Consider the following 13,810-nt stretch of genomic DNA (forward strand, 5'->3'; position numbering starts at 1 on the left):
CTCAAAGCGTTTGCCTATAGCTTCGTTATCGTCGAGTGATTTGGTATTAATTGAAGAGCTCAAAGGAACGAACGGTCAGCTCGATTTCGTCGTGACTGTAAAATAACTTTTTAGTCAGTCCAATGCAACAGATGATCGTATCATGAGTTCGTGACTGTTCGTTGCTCCGAACGATTAGAAAATCCAAGTGGACAGTCACGACAAAATCGAGCTGACCGTTCGCTGCCCTGAGCTCTAAAAATTCCAATTACTCTGGCTCTAGGAACACTGCGACGGACGACTGTGACGTCGTCGTACGCACCGACTGGTGAATGTGGCGAAAAATGGAACGATCGAGTTACGAGAGATTCGTGTCCGATGGAATTTGACCTAAATAAGAGTTTACAGGAGCGCAGACTCTCTCTCCTTTACGACTGTTAAAAGATTTTGCAAGCAACCGCACGGTGTTCCTCAAGTCGTTTCAATTAATCAATGTTTTCGTAGAATTATTATTTTTTTAGTCTATTGGGATCTACTTTAGCTATCTTAGGAATGGATAGAAACTTATTTAGTGGTCGGTTAAGAATGTGTACTAATATTTGTATGCTTGGAGAATTTGCATTCAATTGGTTTCTTTGCATCGTATAAGAAAATTTATCGTTTATAGGTTTCGGTATTTGAAATCCATAAAACGCCAGATTCTTTAATACAAAGAATTGAGTTTGATTTTGTTTTAAAATCGTTGTGCATGCTGACTCTTCTGTTTCTCTTTTTTTTACCTAGGAGTAATTTAATGGCCTATTGAATTCGTAGTATTGGTTCACGTTGAACGATTTAATCGATAATCGAACGTTTAATTGATTAGAAGATACTTCTTTTTTATTGTATCATTCTGGATTATACATAATTAAAATACATCATTCGATCGATCATTCAAAACCCAGTTGAATTTCTTTAAACGAAACTTTTTCATTTTTCGTTGCATGCTTTGATTGTAATCGATGAAAAAGAAGAAAGTGTGGAGTGATCGTTGGATTTCATCGATTCACGATATTCTGATCACGAGAATTGCAGATATTGAACACGAAACATTGAGAAAATCGTATGCTCCTTCAGATCTGGCAATTCGTGAATATTTGTGACTCTCATGAATTTTTGTTTAATGTAAGTTCAGTCTGGAAAAATTCAGGCTTACTACAGAAGTACATCTCTGAATTTTTTCATTATCAGTTCCATGCGCTAGAAGCGTAAAAATTGAATACTAAATGTCTTGAAAATCAAGTTTCAAGGATACCCGTTTATTTCGCAAAATTTAACTCATTGAGAAAAATTCCCACATGTTCTACTCGTACAGTAGTGCACGGAGAATTTTTCTTTCATTCACGAGAATCGGAGAAATGAAATGTTTCATACTCGTTGCACATGCTGGCTTTTCTGTTTCTCTTTTTTTTCCCACTTGTAATTGTATGGCTCATTGAATCGAGCGTAACATTGGTCTTGGTTCAAGTTAACTATATGATTGTTGTCTAAAAATTAGCTCTGCTCAGTGAAAGTCAGTTTCTACATGAACCATGATATAATGATATCATTTACTTTATCTATACGATCTAAAATATTCCAACAAAACAGACTATTTATATATCCTTAGTTGTTTTCTAGTGATACTTGAAGTTTATTCAAACTGAATTAATTGAAACAGTATCCCTTAATTTATTAGGTATTTCTTATAAAGAAAGCAATTTTTATTATACAATAAATGTCAATTGTTGACTTAATTTCGTCGACTAGTCTTAAACATTGAAAATACAAATAATTCATAAAAAGTTTCAACTTTCAATAACGTCTGGTGACCACAGCTCGTCATTGTCTGCTCAACAAAATTCATGACAAGCTGGTCTCGCCATTTCAGTTCAAGGAGTCGACTTGTCAATCTGGGATCACTTTTTCTCATCACTACTTAGTCATTGCTACACCATTAAATCATACCAATTTCTCATTTTAACACACAAGGAAAAGCTGTACCCTGACTAACCCCCCTTCTCCCCGCCAGACGATTTATCAGCCATTTCGATACAGCCACGCGGTCACAACATCCTTTCTCCATCTTGGCATTGGACGCATTCGCTGGTCCTCTACCCGTGGTACAATTTCGCGGTCCCGGTGAACCCGTAAAGGTAATTCGTCCGTGGAATTTCGATGGAAATATTCCGCTGGCAAACGGATGGTGGTAGGTAGGTAGGTAGATGTGGAATACCCGGAGCTTTAAGGTCTCCTCGCAAACAAGGACAGTAGAGAAGGGGATATAATGTATACGAAGCTGTACACAGGCCACTTTTCTCGCGGCGATGGAATGGCAAAAAGAGAGGAGGCACTCCTCTGACGTCACATCGGTTGCTCGCTAGTGCCGCTAGCCTCTCACTTCGCCGACGACACTCGGCATGCTCGTTTCGGTTTACCTTGGTTCCGACCCGATCCGTTCGACTCGTCGCTTCGATTCCTTCGAATCGTACCAACGGTGGTTCCAAGTCCGCGACGCCCACGGGAATTTGGATTCGATTTCGCAATATGTTCGCGGGCCAATTGGATGGACCGGATGTCTGATGATCTGGGGGACTCCCGGTTCGGTGTGTAAAAACTGTCAGTGAAGTTCTGTTGTTCGGTCCGTCCGGCGCTCGGTACGCCGCCGCCGCCGCCGCCGCCGCCGCTGCAGCCGCCGGTTCGATAGTGTTCCGGGTTTATTGTACATATTGTTCTGTCATTGTGCCATGATACTCTGGATACGATCGTGAATGGATTAGGTGCTCCGCTACGGTAAGTCCTATTTATTTCTTGTCGAAACGGCCTCATAGTTTCGTTTAAAGAGATTCTCGATTTTGGATAACTAATCAAATGAAGAATATTAATTATATATAATCTAGAATGATACAATGAAAAATAAGTATCCACAAAATAACAGTCGTACATTCAACGTGAACCAATCTTACGATTCAATAGGCCATTAAATTTCTATGAATATCGTACCGGAAATTCTTCGATCTTTTTATTCGAATTCCAAGTAACAATTAAATTCTACGTACATTCTAATATTTGCAATGTCAACCACTCTCATTGGTCCGTATTTTTTTGTTAATAATTCGGTAACGAAGCCCTGTTTTGCATTTTACAAAAGGAAATTGTTGTTCAGAATGACTCACTCAATCTGCTATTTTCGGCTCTAATATTTCTTCTGGGACACTCTGTATATATCGTCTCAAAACTCGTAAATACTCATTCCGAAGTTCGATGTTTGTATAAAATTAATACTTTTCGAATATAATTGAAATATTTTCAGTATTAGTCGAAACCCATGAAATTAAACATGGCTTATTGGATTTGATTCCATCCCCAATTACGATACATTTATTATAAACTCGTACGATGTAATTCATAAAATTATTCGAATGCTGTAACAGTATCGATATTTTTTCATCACCTTCTTCCCTTCGGAACGAATGTAAAGATTGACAGTGAACGAAAGCATTAGTACGTTCAGTGGATGTTAAAGCATCGTTCCAGTAACAGTAACATAAAATTGTGCATAGTAACGTTTAAATTAAATAGCAGAAAGTCAGCAACGTAAAAGTCTGAGCGAGGAATAATACTTCGGTTCCGTAGGGATAGAAAATCAAACAAAAAATTATTGGAATTAATGGAAAAATTATTATAATTAAAAATTATTTAAACAGAAGTAAATCGTCAATATATTAGATAGATAAATAAGTTAAAAACTGAAGGAACTACTTCGAACAGAGTTCAGAATCATTGAAACATTATTAGTTTCGAGTGCTAATCGAAACGCATGAAATGAGACTTATTGTTATTTATTGAAACTGACTCGGATTCGTGAGTACCTATTAAACTCCCATCTCTACCCGAAGTAGTCTTGTGAATTAAGTCGACGAAAATCCGATAAACGATGTCGTTTTTACGGTTTTATGTGCGAGACGACCGCTTTACCAGGTTCCCGTGAAGAAATAGCGAGTTGAGAAAGATCAATCGAGCTGACAGAAACGATTTCCTTGAACGGAAAAATTATGCATATCATTATTCTCTCTCTTTCTCTCTCTCTCTCTGTTTATTGGATCGGAACATTTTACCGCTTTGAGTTTAGTCGAGCGAAAATAAGCGAATCGTTCGCTGGTTGAAAGTTTCTTCTATCGTACTTTTATTACAGTTATATTTCACTGGTCAAGAATTGTGGCCAGTGGCAAAGCTAGGGCGCGTGTAGGAAGGATTAGCAATGCGGGAGGGTCCTTCAAGAGGAAATTCAGACGAATACATACACAAATATTACAAGAAATATAAAATATTGTTAGAACATAGAGTGTAGAATATTAAATACAATACGAAGATTATCGATAAAAATCCATCCCAATCATTGCGAGAGATTGCTCTGCCACTCAATACATACATATACACATACGAATAAGTAGAAAATTATGTCAAACGAATTGTGTTTCATTCTGTCTTAAATAACCGAACGAACTTACATCCAATATTTTATCACAAGTACGTGGGAACACCTAATCGTGTCTTTTTATTCAACGATTTAATTGAAGATGATCAACCACTAGGGTTGCGTAATACATGTTTATCCTACGACTCTTCTTGTTTTCGACCGCAGAAACGAGAGATGGAGGAAGCATTTTGGTAAAAAATCGCAGAGTATGTATATGGTTACGAAACGTTATGAAATATTCACACTACCAATTCGTGTCGAGTGTTGTTGACAAGATTTCAACGGCAAGAGGGGGGAGAGGCGAGACCGATGGAATTAGGTAGAGAACGGAGGAGATGGAACAATTGTGGGGGAGGATAGAAAGAGTGGAAAATTCATAGAGAGACAAATTGGCAGAAAATAGTAAAAATAGTTTGTTACATGCAACAATCTTTAGGATGAAATTCGTAAAAAATACCCAACTCCTTCAGTCGTACTGTAACAGCCCCTTAAGTCTGTACGCGATAATTACCGCGGCCGCAGCCGCGAGTCGTCTTGTAGAATTACCACGGTATGAAGATGCGTGCACGATAATTCGCTTCACACGGAAATGCGCGAGGGACGTTAAAAAGCTCGCCGTTAGCCCGCGACATTAAACTCAATAGGATTTGACGTATGGAACAATGGGAGCGCGAGACAATCGTGAAAGCATCGCGGTAAAATTCCCTCTGATTGTTTTCATAGAAAGTAAACACGGTGAGAAGAGAAGAGATTCGAATATATCTGGCGAGAGAGTACGATCTTTCTCGAGTGACGCGCGTATCGGCAGATGAGTCGCCGTAAAATGTTTTTTTTTTAACGGTTTTCACCCCGAATTTTCGCTCACCGCCGTAGATTTTACGGCCTACCTTTGGAAGAAAATGACAGACTGCCAGGAAGAACTCCCGTAAGCCCGTATATTTAGCTAATTTTGTGTGTAACATTGACAGTCTGTCTTATCGCGCTGCTATCGCAATTTACCAGCTTAAGGCGTATGTAATCGCGCTAATCGTGGCCGAAAAAAGAAGTAGGTCGAGAGGCCTTTCTCGCCCGGAAACGCGATGTCTCGAAAATCGCTTAAATAGTCGGCAGTGGCTCGTTCGGTTTCCATCCGTACGGCCGTGGCTCGATTTCTTTTCTCTTTCACTTTCTGAAGAACAAAGACCTGCTCGTTATGTACCATCCCGTTTGGTTCTCAATGAAAATTTTCGGTTTAAAATTTAAAATCTATCTCTAGGCTTTCTGACATTTGTCTTTTACTGATTCTCTTCTGAAAACTGAAAGAGGATGAGCATTTTCTGCTGTCATCGGTAGGTCGAAGTACGCTCTGGCTTTTAACAGTATTTCTACCGGAGGCGTCGGGAAAAACACCTTTTGACCAAACCAAAAATATTATCGATTTTAGAAAGATGTATATGACCAGCATTTAACCAAATGTATCGAGATTTCATTGAAGTTGAAATTCAAATGACAATAGAAAATTTATCATTAATTTTTAAGAAAAGATATTTTTTTTAATATAATTAGTCATACTTAAAATATTTTATAGTGTATTTAAATATAATATATGGATCATAAATAAATTGTTTTTAATGATTTCATAAATATCAATAGTAACTGGCACATCCGCAATAATACCCGAAAATGGATCTTATCTTATAATACTTCTTATTAATTTAAATCACTATGTTAGGTAACAAAATGAATTTTTTTCTTATTAAGTAATCCTTGAGCATTCGTTAAAACAAAAACTGAAAGCTTTCATTTATTTGCAACTTAAATCAATAGTTTCAAAGGTTAACCATGTTTCTACTCCACAGTAATATCTACATCTACCCTACGTCGTTTAAAGGCCGGCGAAACGAGTTTTTTTAGAGTCACGAACATCGGATTGGATGTATCATGCCATGAAAAAAGACTACTGTCTGCTTCTAGAGGCCAGTCACGTGGGATGTTTGACCCCGAAACACTGTCGTTATACGCCGGATCAAGAGTTCTCAAAAGTTCGAAAATTGCTTTAAAAAGAATATATTAAAAATTTCATCTAAAAATTCGTACGTGAACGAAATTTAGAAAAAAAAACATACTAAATATCACATGAAAATGAATGTGTTGCCTCGTTTCGTTCATGAAAGTGAACTTCGTTTTCACGTGCATTCAATTCCTATTTAACAGTGGAAAAAAAAAAGTATTAATATTTAATATTGAACAGTCTCCTATGAATAATACATTTGAACGAAGTTTACGTTTGAACGGAGATCACCTTTCGAGGCAAAAGTTATTCTTCTCCTCAGTACAATGCCTCGAGCGAATATCTGAATAAAATTTAGCGCAGGATAGACAGTGTAGACACATACATACGTACATACACCGAGTTCCTGAAGGAAGGTGCGACGACATTCCTAATTGCGTAATGCAAAACCTAGTAACCTTTTCTAATTTGATGTACCAATGTGTTAGCAACGGATAATATGTATACGTACAGCAATGGCTCTCAACCTTTTCACAATCACAGAACACTTACAATTTTAAAGGATTTCTGTCGACTCACAATCAAGTGGAATAAAACAATACATCTATTTTTTAAAACAGATTTGATTCACGTTCCAATAGAAATCTGTTATCTAATATAATAATAATAATAATAATCGATAAAATAATAATGATCGACAAAAGCCAAGATAAGTACGTAAGTACAAGTAAAGACGATGAAACTAAGGCAAATATTGGGTAGTCGGAAAAGTATTGAGAAATTTTTGATGTCGGGCAATACTAATCAGATTGAGTCATACTGACACGCGTTTGAGAGGTGACATTTCAGTCTACAATTTTTATGAAGACAGTTTTGTATTTCGTCAATCAAAAGAAATGTTAGTGTGAAAATGAGTGAAATTTCTAAAATTCGCTATGCTTCGCAATTTTACTATAAAAAAAGGCAAAAACGCTGCACAAGTCCGGGAATAAAATTTGTGGTGTTTACGGTGGAGATGCCTTATCAAATGCAAGAGCATGTAGATGGTTTGCTCGCTTCCGTTCTAGGAATTTCGATGTTAAAGATGCACCTCGCTCTGGTCGACTAATCACTGAATTCTATTCCGGTGAAATTATGGCTCTAGTCCAAAAATAACAAAAGGTAATAATGGCCAATATATGCTTGAATAAAAGAAACATTTAATAGAAAAACGACAAAAATGTCTCAATACTTTTCCGACTACCTAATATTTACGAGAGGTTCCTCGAGCATCGATGCGCTTTGACTGAATCGGACTTGGTTCGAACGGCGCCCTCTTCCCGCGGAATGGTTTCTATCCGAGAAATTTAAACGCTACGAGGCAAAGACAAATGGAGATGACCCGTTTAGCCCCGTGGCTGCCGATGAACCGTTGGCCACGGCGAATGAGTCGAGGCAAAAACTTGGAAACGCGATGGGCGACCGGTTTGGATTCTCGCTATCGAGAAAGGAAACATCAACTTTCTTCCTGTCTCTCTCTCCGCGACCATTCTCCCTGCCTCTCTTCCTCGTTCCTGCCATTTTCTTTGTCCCTCGCACATATAAATTCTCTGACTTGCCTTTTTTTCATGACTGGCCAGTCCTACCGTGGCAATCACATGCCGATACTCTAATATCATGTATGTATGTACTTGCGTGCCGCGTGACAATTGTTACAACTGGCATTGCGTACTATAGTTTCAAGGTATCGTAGGAAACATAGGGTCGATCAATGAAAAGGATAGAACTTTCAATTGAAATTAAGCGTAAATAAATTCTAGCGTTCATTCTGATCTACTTTAAAATACATTCGACGAGCCATTATACATGAGATATAATATCATATAAATAATCACCAAGATTGTGTTTGGTGGAGTGAATACGACAAATCCAATTTTCGACGGCTCTAGCTATGGCACGTAAATCAGGTCGCATCTCACAAAGCAAACGGAGCATAACTGATCTTTTTCGACGGCTGTGTGTAACTATCGCATGGTGTAAAAGTCATTGACACACATCTCGCCGGATTCCTGTTAAATCTAACACGAGGCATACATATTACTAGCCTGCGGATCTTCATGCAAAATAAAATTGGGACATTACTATGGCAAATAATTAATTTCGAATTGAAATTTTAACTTCGTCATCTAAGCATCTCAATATGCAATCACTCTTTATTACTATGTATTGTACATATATTTTCTATTCTTTCCAGTTAGAATTTGTTTATAAATGCATGAAATTCGCAGTTTGCTTATGACAGTAATGAATAAACAAATGAAAAAAAAAAATGATAACAATTGCAAACAGACAGGTGAATGAAAATAATCGAATAAACGAGAGCACTAGTTGACTAATTAAGTTTCGCTTACGTATCTCCCGTTCGGCTATTTGTAAATGTTTGCGAATACCGTTAAGTATCATTTTACATTACACTAAGCATCGCATTTGCGTTTGGCGAGTGCAAAATGCGTTCATAAGATCACAATCGAACTGATTACGAGGGATGGGATCAAGTACAACGGATTTGAACTTTGATCGATCGAATTCGAACTCTTTCTAGTTACGGAAAATAGGAACTTTGGAATATTATGTCAGATAGGTTCGAACTTTTTACAAGCACTGAGTAATAAAAGTAGTCATTGACAATGAATGAAGTACTTATTGTCCTTTGGGTCCGCTGATTCTAACACTAGGTCTTAAGCATCCATTTTAAGTGGATACTTAAACTAGCCTACACCAGTTGATATTGATACTCTGTTAGGATCAGCAGGCCCAAAGGACAACAGATACTACTTCCTCTGTCAAAGACCATTTATTGCGGCAAAAGATTGTCCTCTGGGCCTTTCGATCCTGATAGAGGTCATAAGTACTCATTGTAATTCGTATAGGATAGATTAGGCTAGTGTAAATGGCCACTTGTAATGGATACACATGGCCTTAGCAGGCCCAAAGGACAACAGTTGCTGCTTTCTTTGTCGAAGACTACTTATTGCCGCAAAGGATTATCCTTTGGACCTGTCGATCCTAATAGAGGTCATAAGTACTCATTGTAATTCGTATAGGATAGATTAGGGTAGTTTAAGTGGCCACTTACAGTGGATATAGATGGCTTTAGCAGACCCAAAGGACAACAGGTGCTACTTTCAATGTCAAGGACTGTCTATTGTAAGAAAGGATTGCTATTTGGTTCTGCGATTGTAACACAGACTGCTGTGCGTATCCATTTCAAGTGGCCTAACCGCAATAGGAACCTCGTGGAAATAGGACATACGAAATTCCATTGATTGTACTTTTACAAAATCATTAGTTTTTTATGAAACGTCGATTGAGTTACGTCATTATTACTGAAGATTCAACAAAATATTCATATTAAATTATAAAATAATTACAAGTACACGAATAGAATTATCAGAATACGAAATATGCAGTCAACGTGAGGCAGATTGATGCGCTGCCGTAACGAGGGAATTATATAAACGAGAGATCCGTAACTTGCGAACGCATCACTATCTAATGATACTTTGCATCACGTAAGTGACTCTTCACATCGCGAGTATCTTCCTCGAAGCGTTTTATAACGAACAGTAGTACGTCACGAGGCATCGTGCAACGATTTGCAGTCGCGTCGCCGCCGCCGTCGCCGGTTGGATCACGATTAATTTATAATACATATAAGCGTTGCCAGTCGATTTCGTTCATGGGAGTGAATCGAAACCAGCGAACCACGAGCGTTGACGTGTAGGAGAAATGGAAATCGATCGATCGATCGTGGCTTAATCCGATGTTATCTCGACCGTAAGGAGGAAATCCGGTTCTCAGAGTTCACTGATCTATTTCTATCGAACGATCGAACGAGAGCTTATATTCGCCAGGATATGCAGCAATTAATTATTGACAAACAACAATAATAATACTTTATTAAACGGGAAGCTTCCTATATATTTATATAAATAAAGTGTAAAACAAAATTAATAAAAAGAAGACAGTAAAAGAGGGTGACAGAGAACAATAAAAAATAAATTTCATCTAATAATATCAGATTAATTAAAAAGAGATGTAGCAACCAATTATTGAAAATAATAATAATAACAGTTTATTAAGTAGGTCAGTTTTCTATTGTGTAAACAAAATTAATAGAAAGATAATAGTAGATAAACGGAGAGAAAAGAATAAATTCCTTCTAATGAATTAATTTTCCACATACCCGGCCTGAACCAAGAGTTTCGATTCCTGCATAGGCTTCAGCCAGCCGGAACGGGAAGCATTCCACTACTACACGTGGGGTTCCGGACATTTTTGCCCCATTTAACTTACGGTCAGGCATTTTCGTTCGCTTCCTGCAGCTCGCCTGACCCCGGACGGGGTGCTACTACTCCCCCTTTGATCAGTCTGCAAGGAAATATCTACTGCAGACCAGCCAGATCTCACGATTCGCTCTTCTCATTCACACAGAGTTCGTCCGTGGTAGACGCTTTCCCGTCTCCTGACTCCCCGCCGTCTGAATTAGTCGTGATGCGGGGTCCCAAGGGAAGGTTATGGTTTCTGATAACCAGGACTTCGGGTGTAGTGGTAGGGGGACATCTTATCTCTGGTCGTTCCCCTATTCGTCGTCCGGGAATGCACTCGGCTGGCACTCAACCATTTTACACCCCCCAAAGGGAAAGGAGCCTGAGAATAATAATAATAATAATAATAATAATAATAATAATAATAATAATAATAATAATAATAATAATATTTCATTCAACAGGTAAATTCTTTATTTACTCGCAATGAAAGGCCCAGCGAATGGCTGTGAAAGAACATAAAGGAGAGATTAAACTTGCGTAAAGTATGCACGCACGTATGAACGTGCATGTATATCCGGACGATGGACGGGCCTGAACCGAAGTGAGGCTACTTTCTTGAAACGAAGAAAGCCGTCTACCTACATTGTAGGTGGGAGTAGGTTAGCGTATGGGATACTGCGTGCTTGGGTGTAGCAAACAAACTTTTAACTTCCTGTACATACGCGGGTCGACAAGAGCAATGAGAGTTTACATAATTTAACGCCCGTGTATCGAGTGAATAGTCGAAGCCGCGGAATAGCCACTTGTTGGGATGCGAGTAACAGTTAAGATCCTTCGACTGTTCATCTGTCCCAGTTTCGAAATTTAAACAAAAATCCTTCAGTTCTAATAATTATAATAAATTCATTTTAAAATAGAATATAAAATGCCCTTTAATGTGAAATTAGAATGGAATCATGAAAGCATAATTAGTAAATGTATGCCGAAAAAGAAGACAAATACGTGTACATAAGTGTATACGTGTACACCAAAGAATTAGGCGTCTCACATATCTGGGCCAAACATTCGTAAATGAACTTCTACCTCTAAATACTTAGACACTGATAGTAGATACACAGAAATAATAGGACTAAATAGTATAAGACTTTCGACGAACTATATCGCGCGTTCCATGTATGTAAGTCACTCGCAACGTTAGGTAGACAGACTTTCCTCGCTTCATGAAAGTAGATTTCTTTGGGCGTGAGCTGTTCACAACTACAATTCTGGGTGAACGGTATAAATTGAACTGAAAATAGCAGAACGCGATCGCCACACCGCACGCCTACCTTTCTCCGAAACTATTACATAGACACGACGAAACGGTGTATTATACATATACAGAGTTATATTAGATTTACAGAATATACTATGATGTGAAACGTTTCTGTATTTTATATGGGGGAATCGCTGCGAATTCTATACATCGTGTCACACTTTTAAGTCTCGCTATAAAATATGTTAATACAGCGTAATGTTAATTTAAATGGAACATTTTCTGCACATGTGTGAGAATATTTATTTCGTCCAAAAGGTGGAGGGTTTTACAGACTTTCGAGTGAAAGTCTAGGTGTAGACGTAGGAGCAGGCAAGGAAGGTGACCAGGTAAACGTAATGCAGCTTGTCTTCCAGCGGACGTGTGAACGGCTTGAGTTTCATGAAAGACACTTGTTCGTTTCTTTACTGACCGCGCCTTCCGGTGTTCATGGTAAAAGCGGGAGAAAAACGAAATTATGTTAGTGCCCGATTAATCCCGATCAATCGTCCAGGTAAAAAAGATCGTCAAAGTTTCACTGAAGGTATAAAACTTTTTACATTTCTCGGTTCAACAAAATTTACCACGGTTCATGTATATTAGCCATAACGTTTTAATTTCTCGATCGAGAAACTGTGAATTCTGAGAACGCGGATTTTTATGAAAGATGAAATATTTGTTAAACGTAAAATGAAATAAGGCCGAGCGTTACGATCCGAGCCAATACTCCCGTAGCTGAGCGCAAGCCCTACATGTGCTCTCATTGGTCAGTGTTTTTCGTTAATTAAAAAATCACGCCTCACTTTACATTTTGCTAAAGGAAATTGTTGTTTAGAAACACTTACAGAATCGCCTCTCTTCAACTCTAAAACGTCTTCTGGGACACCCTGTATATGTTTAGCGAGGTTTAAGAAAGACACTGGAGCCTGACGTGCTAGAAACACATTTTTTAACCGAGCATGCAAATTTGATCGCTCGCTGCTTAAGCCGACGATAATCTCTTAACACGTGAAAGTATCACGAATGTCTTCGGTTTAATTTTAAGAACTTTCTTGACGTCCTTCGGTTTGCATTCGGTACATGAAATTTTATTAAAAGTGGAACGAGAAACATTGGATTTAATAATAATGAGTTAATATCCCGTTGCAAAGTAAAACATTTGAGAATCATATTCCTTCACAAAATCTATACAACGAAATCTGCCAACAAAATTTACATCCCTCATTCTCGTTTAGAATATTTTTTGAACCGTTCTAACAATATATATTTGTATTTCACCCTTAGCCAAGTAAAAGAAACGATCTCTTATCTTCCACGTCTCCTGTCTTTCCATCCGTGTCATTCTCACTTTTTTCATTCGAATCCTATGGCTAGTCTTTTTACATTTAGCCCATTTTCTCTGTCTCTGCGTGTCGATAACCGTTTCTCAGGAGAACCGTTATCGGGTCACTTAACCACTTAACAAGATCATGTTCTCTTCGGTTTAAGGGATACTCGCGAAAATAAAATCTGCTTGAGGTCCATGTATCTTCTTTTTTTATTAATTCAGTCTAACGATGACTTCGGTTCACGCCTTTCTCTTTTTGATTATCAAGATTGGCAAGGATTAACGATGTTAAAATATATTCTTTGAAGATCATAAAACTAGGAATAGGAATTCTATGAAACAAATGTCAGTAAGCTAGAATCATTTTGATAGTTCTTATCAACAAAATCAAATATTTCGATGAATACTAATA

The 13,810-nt window shown here is 38.0% G+C and overlaps 1 protein-coding gene across 2 annotated transcripts in view; it reads left to right on the forward strand.

The window, feature by feature from the left end:
- Positions 1–2,357: 2,357 nt before the first annotated feature.
- RhoGEF64C (Rho guanine nucleotide exchange factor at 64C) overlaps positions 2,358–13,810 on the forward strand; it is a 34,087-nt gene continuing 22,634 nt past the window's right edge. For both annotated transcript variants that reach the window (XM_026819477.1, XM_018036598.2), the window contains exon 1: positions 2,358–2,790. The gene's annotated coding sequence lies outside the window, so the exon portion shown is untranslated. The remainder of the gene's footprint in view (positions 2,791–13,810) is intronic.

This window comes from Ceratina calcarata, unplaced genomic scaffold (assembly GCF_001652005.2).
Source record: "Ceratina calcarata isolate Rehan_Ccalc_2016 unplaced genomic scaffold, ASM165200v1 scaffold151.2, whole genome shotgun sequence".
In the NCBI taxonomy this organism is placed as follows: Eukaryota; Metazoa; Arthropoda; class Insecta; order Hymenoptera; family Apidae; genus Ceratina; species Ceratina calcarata.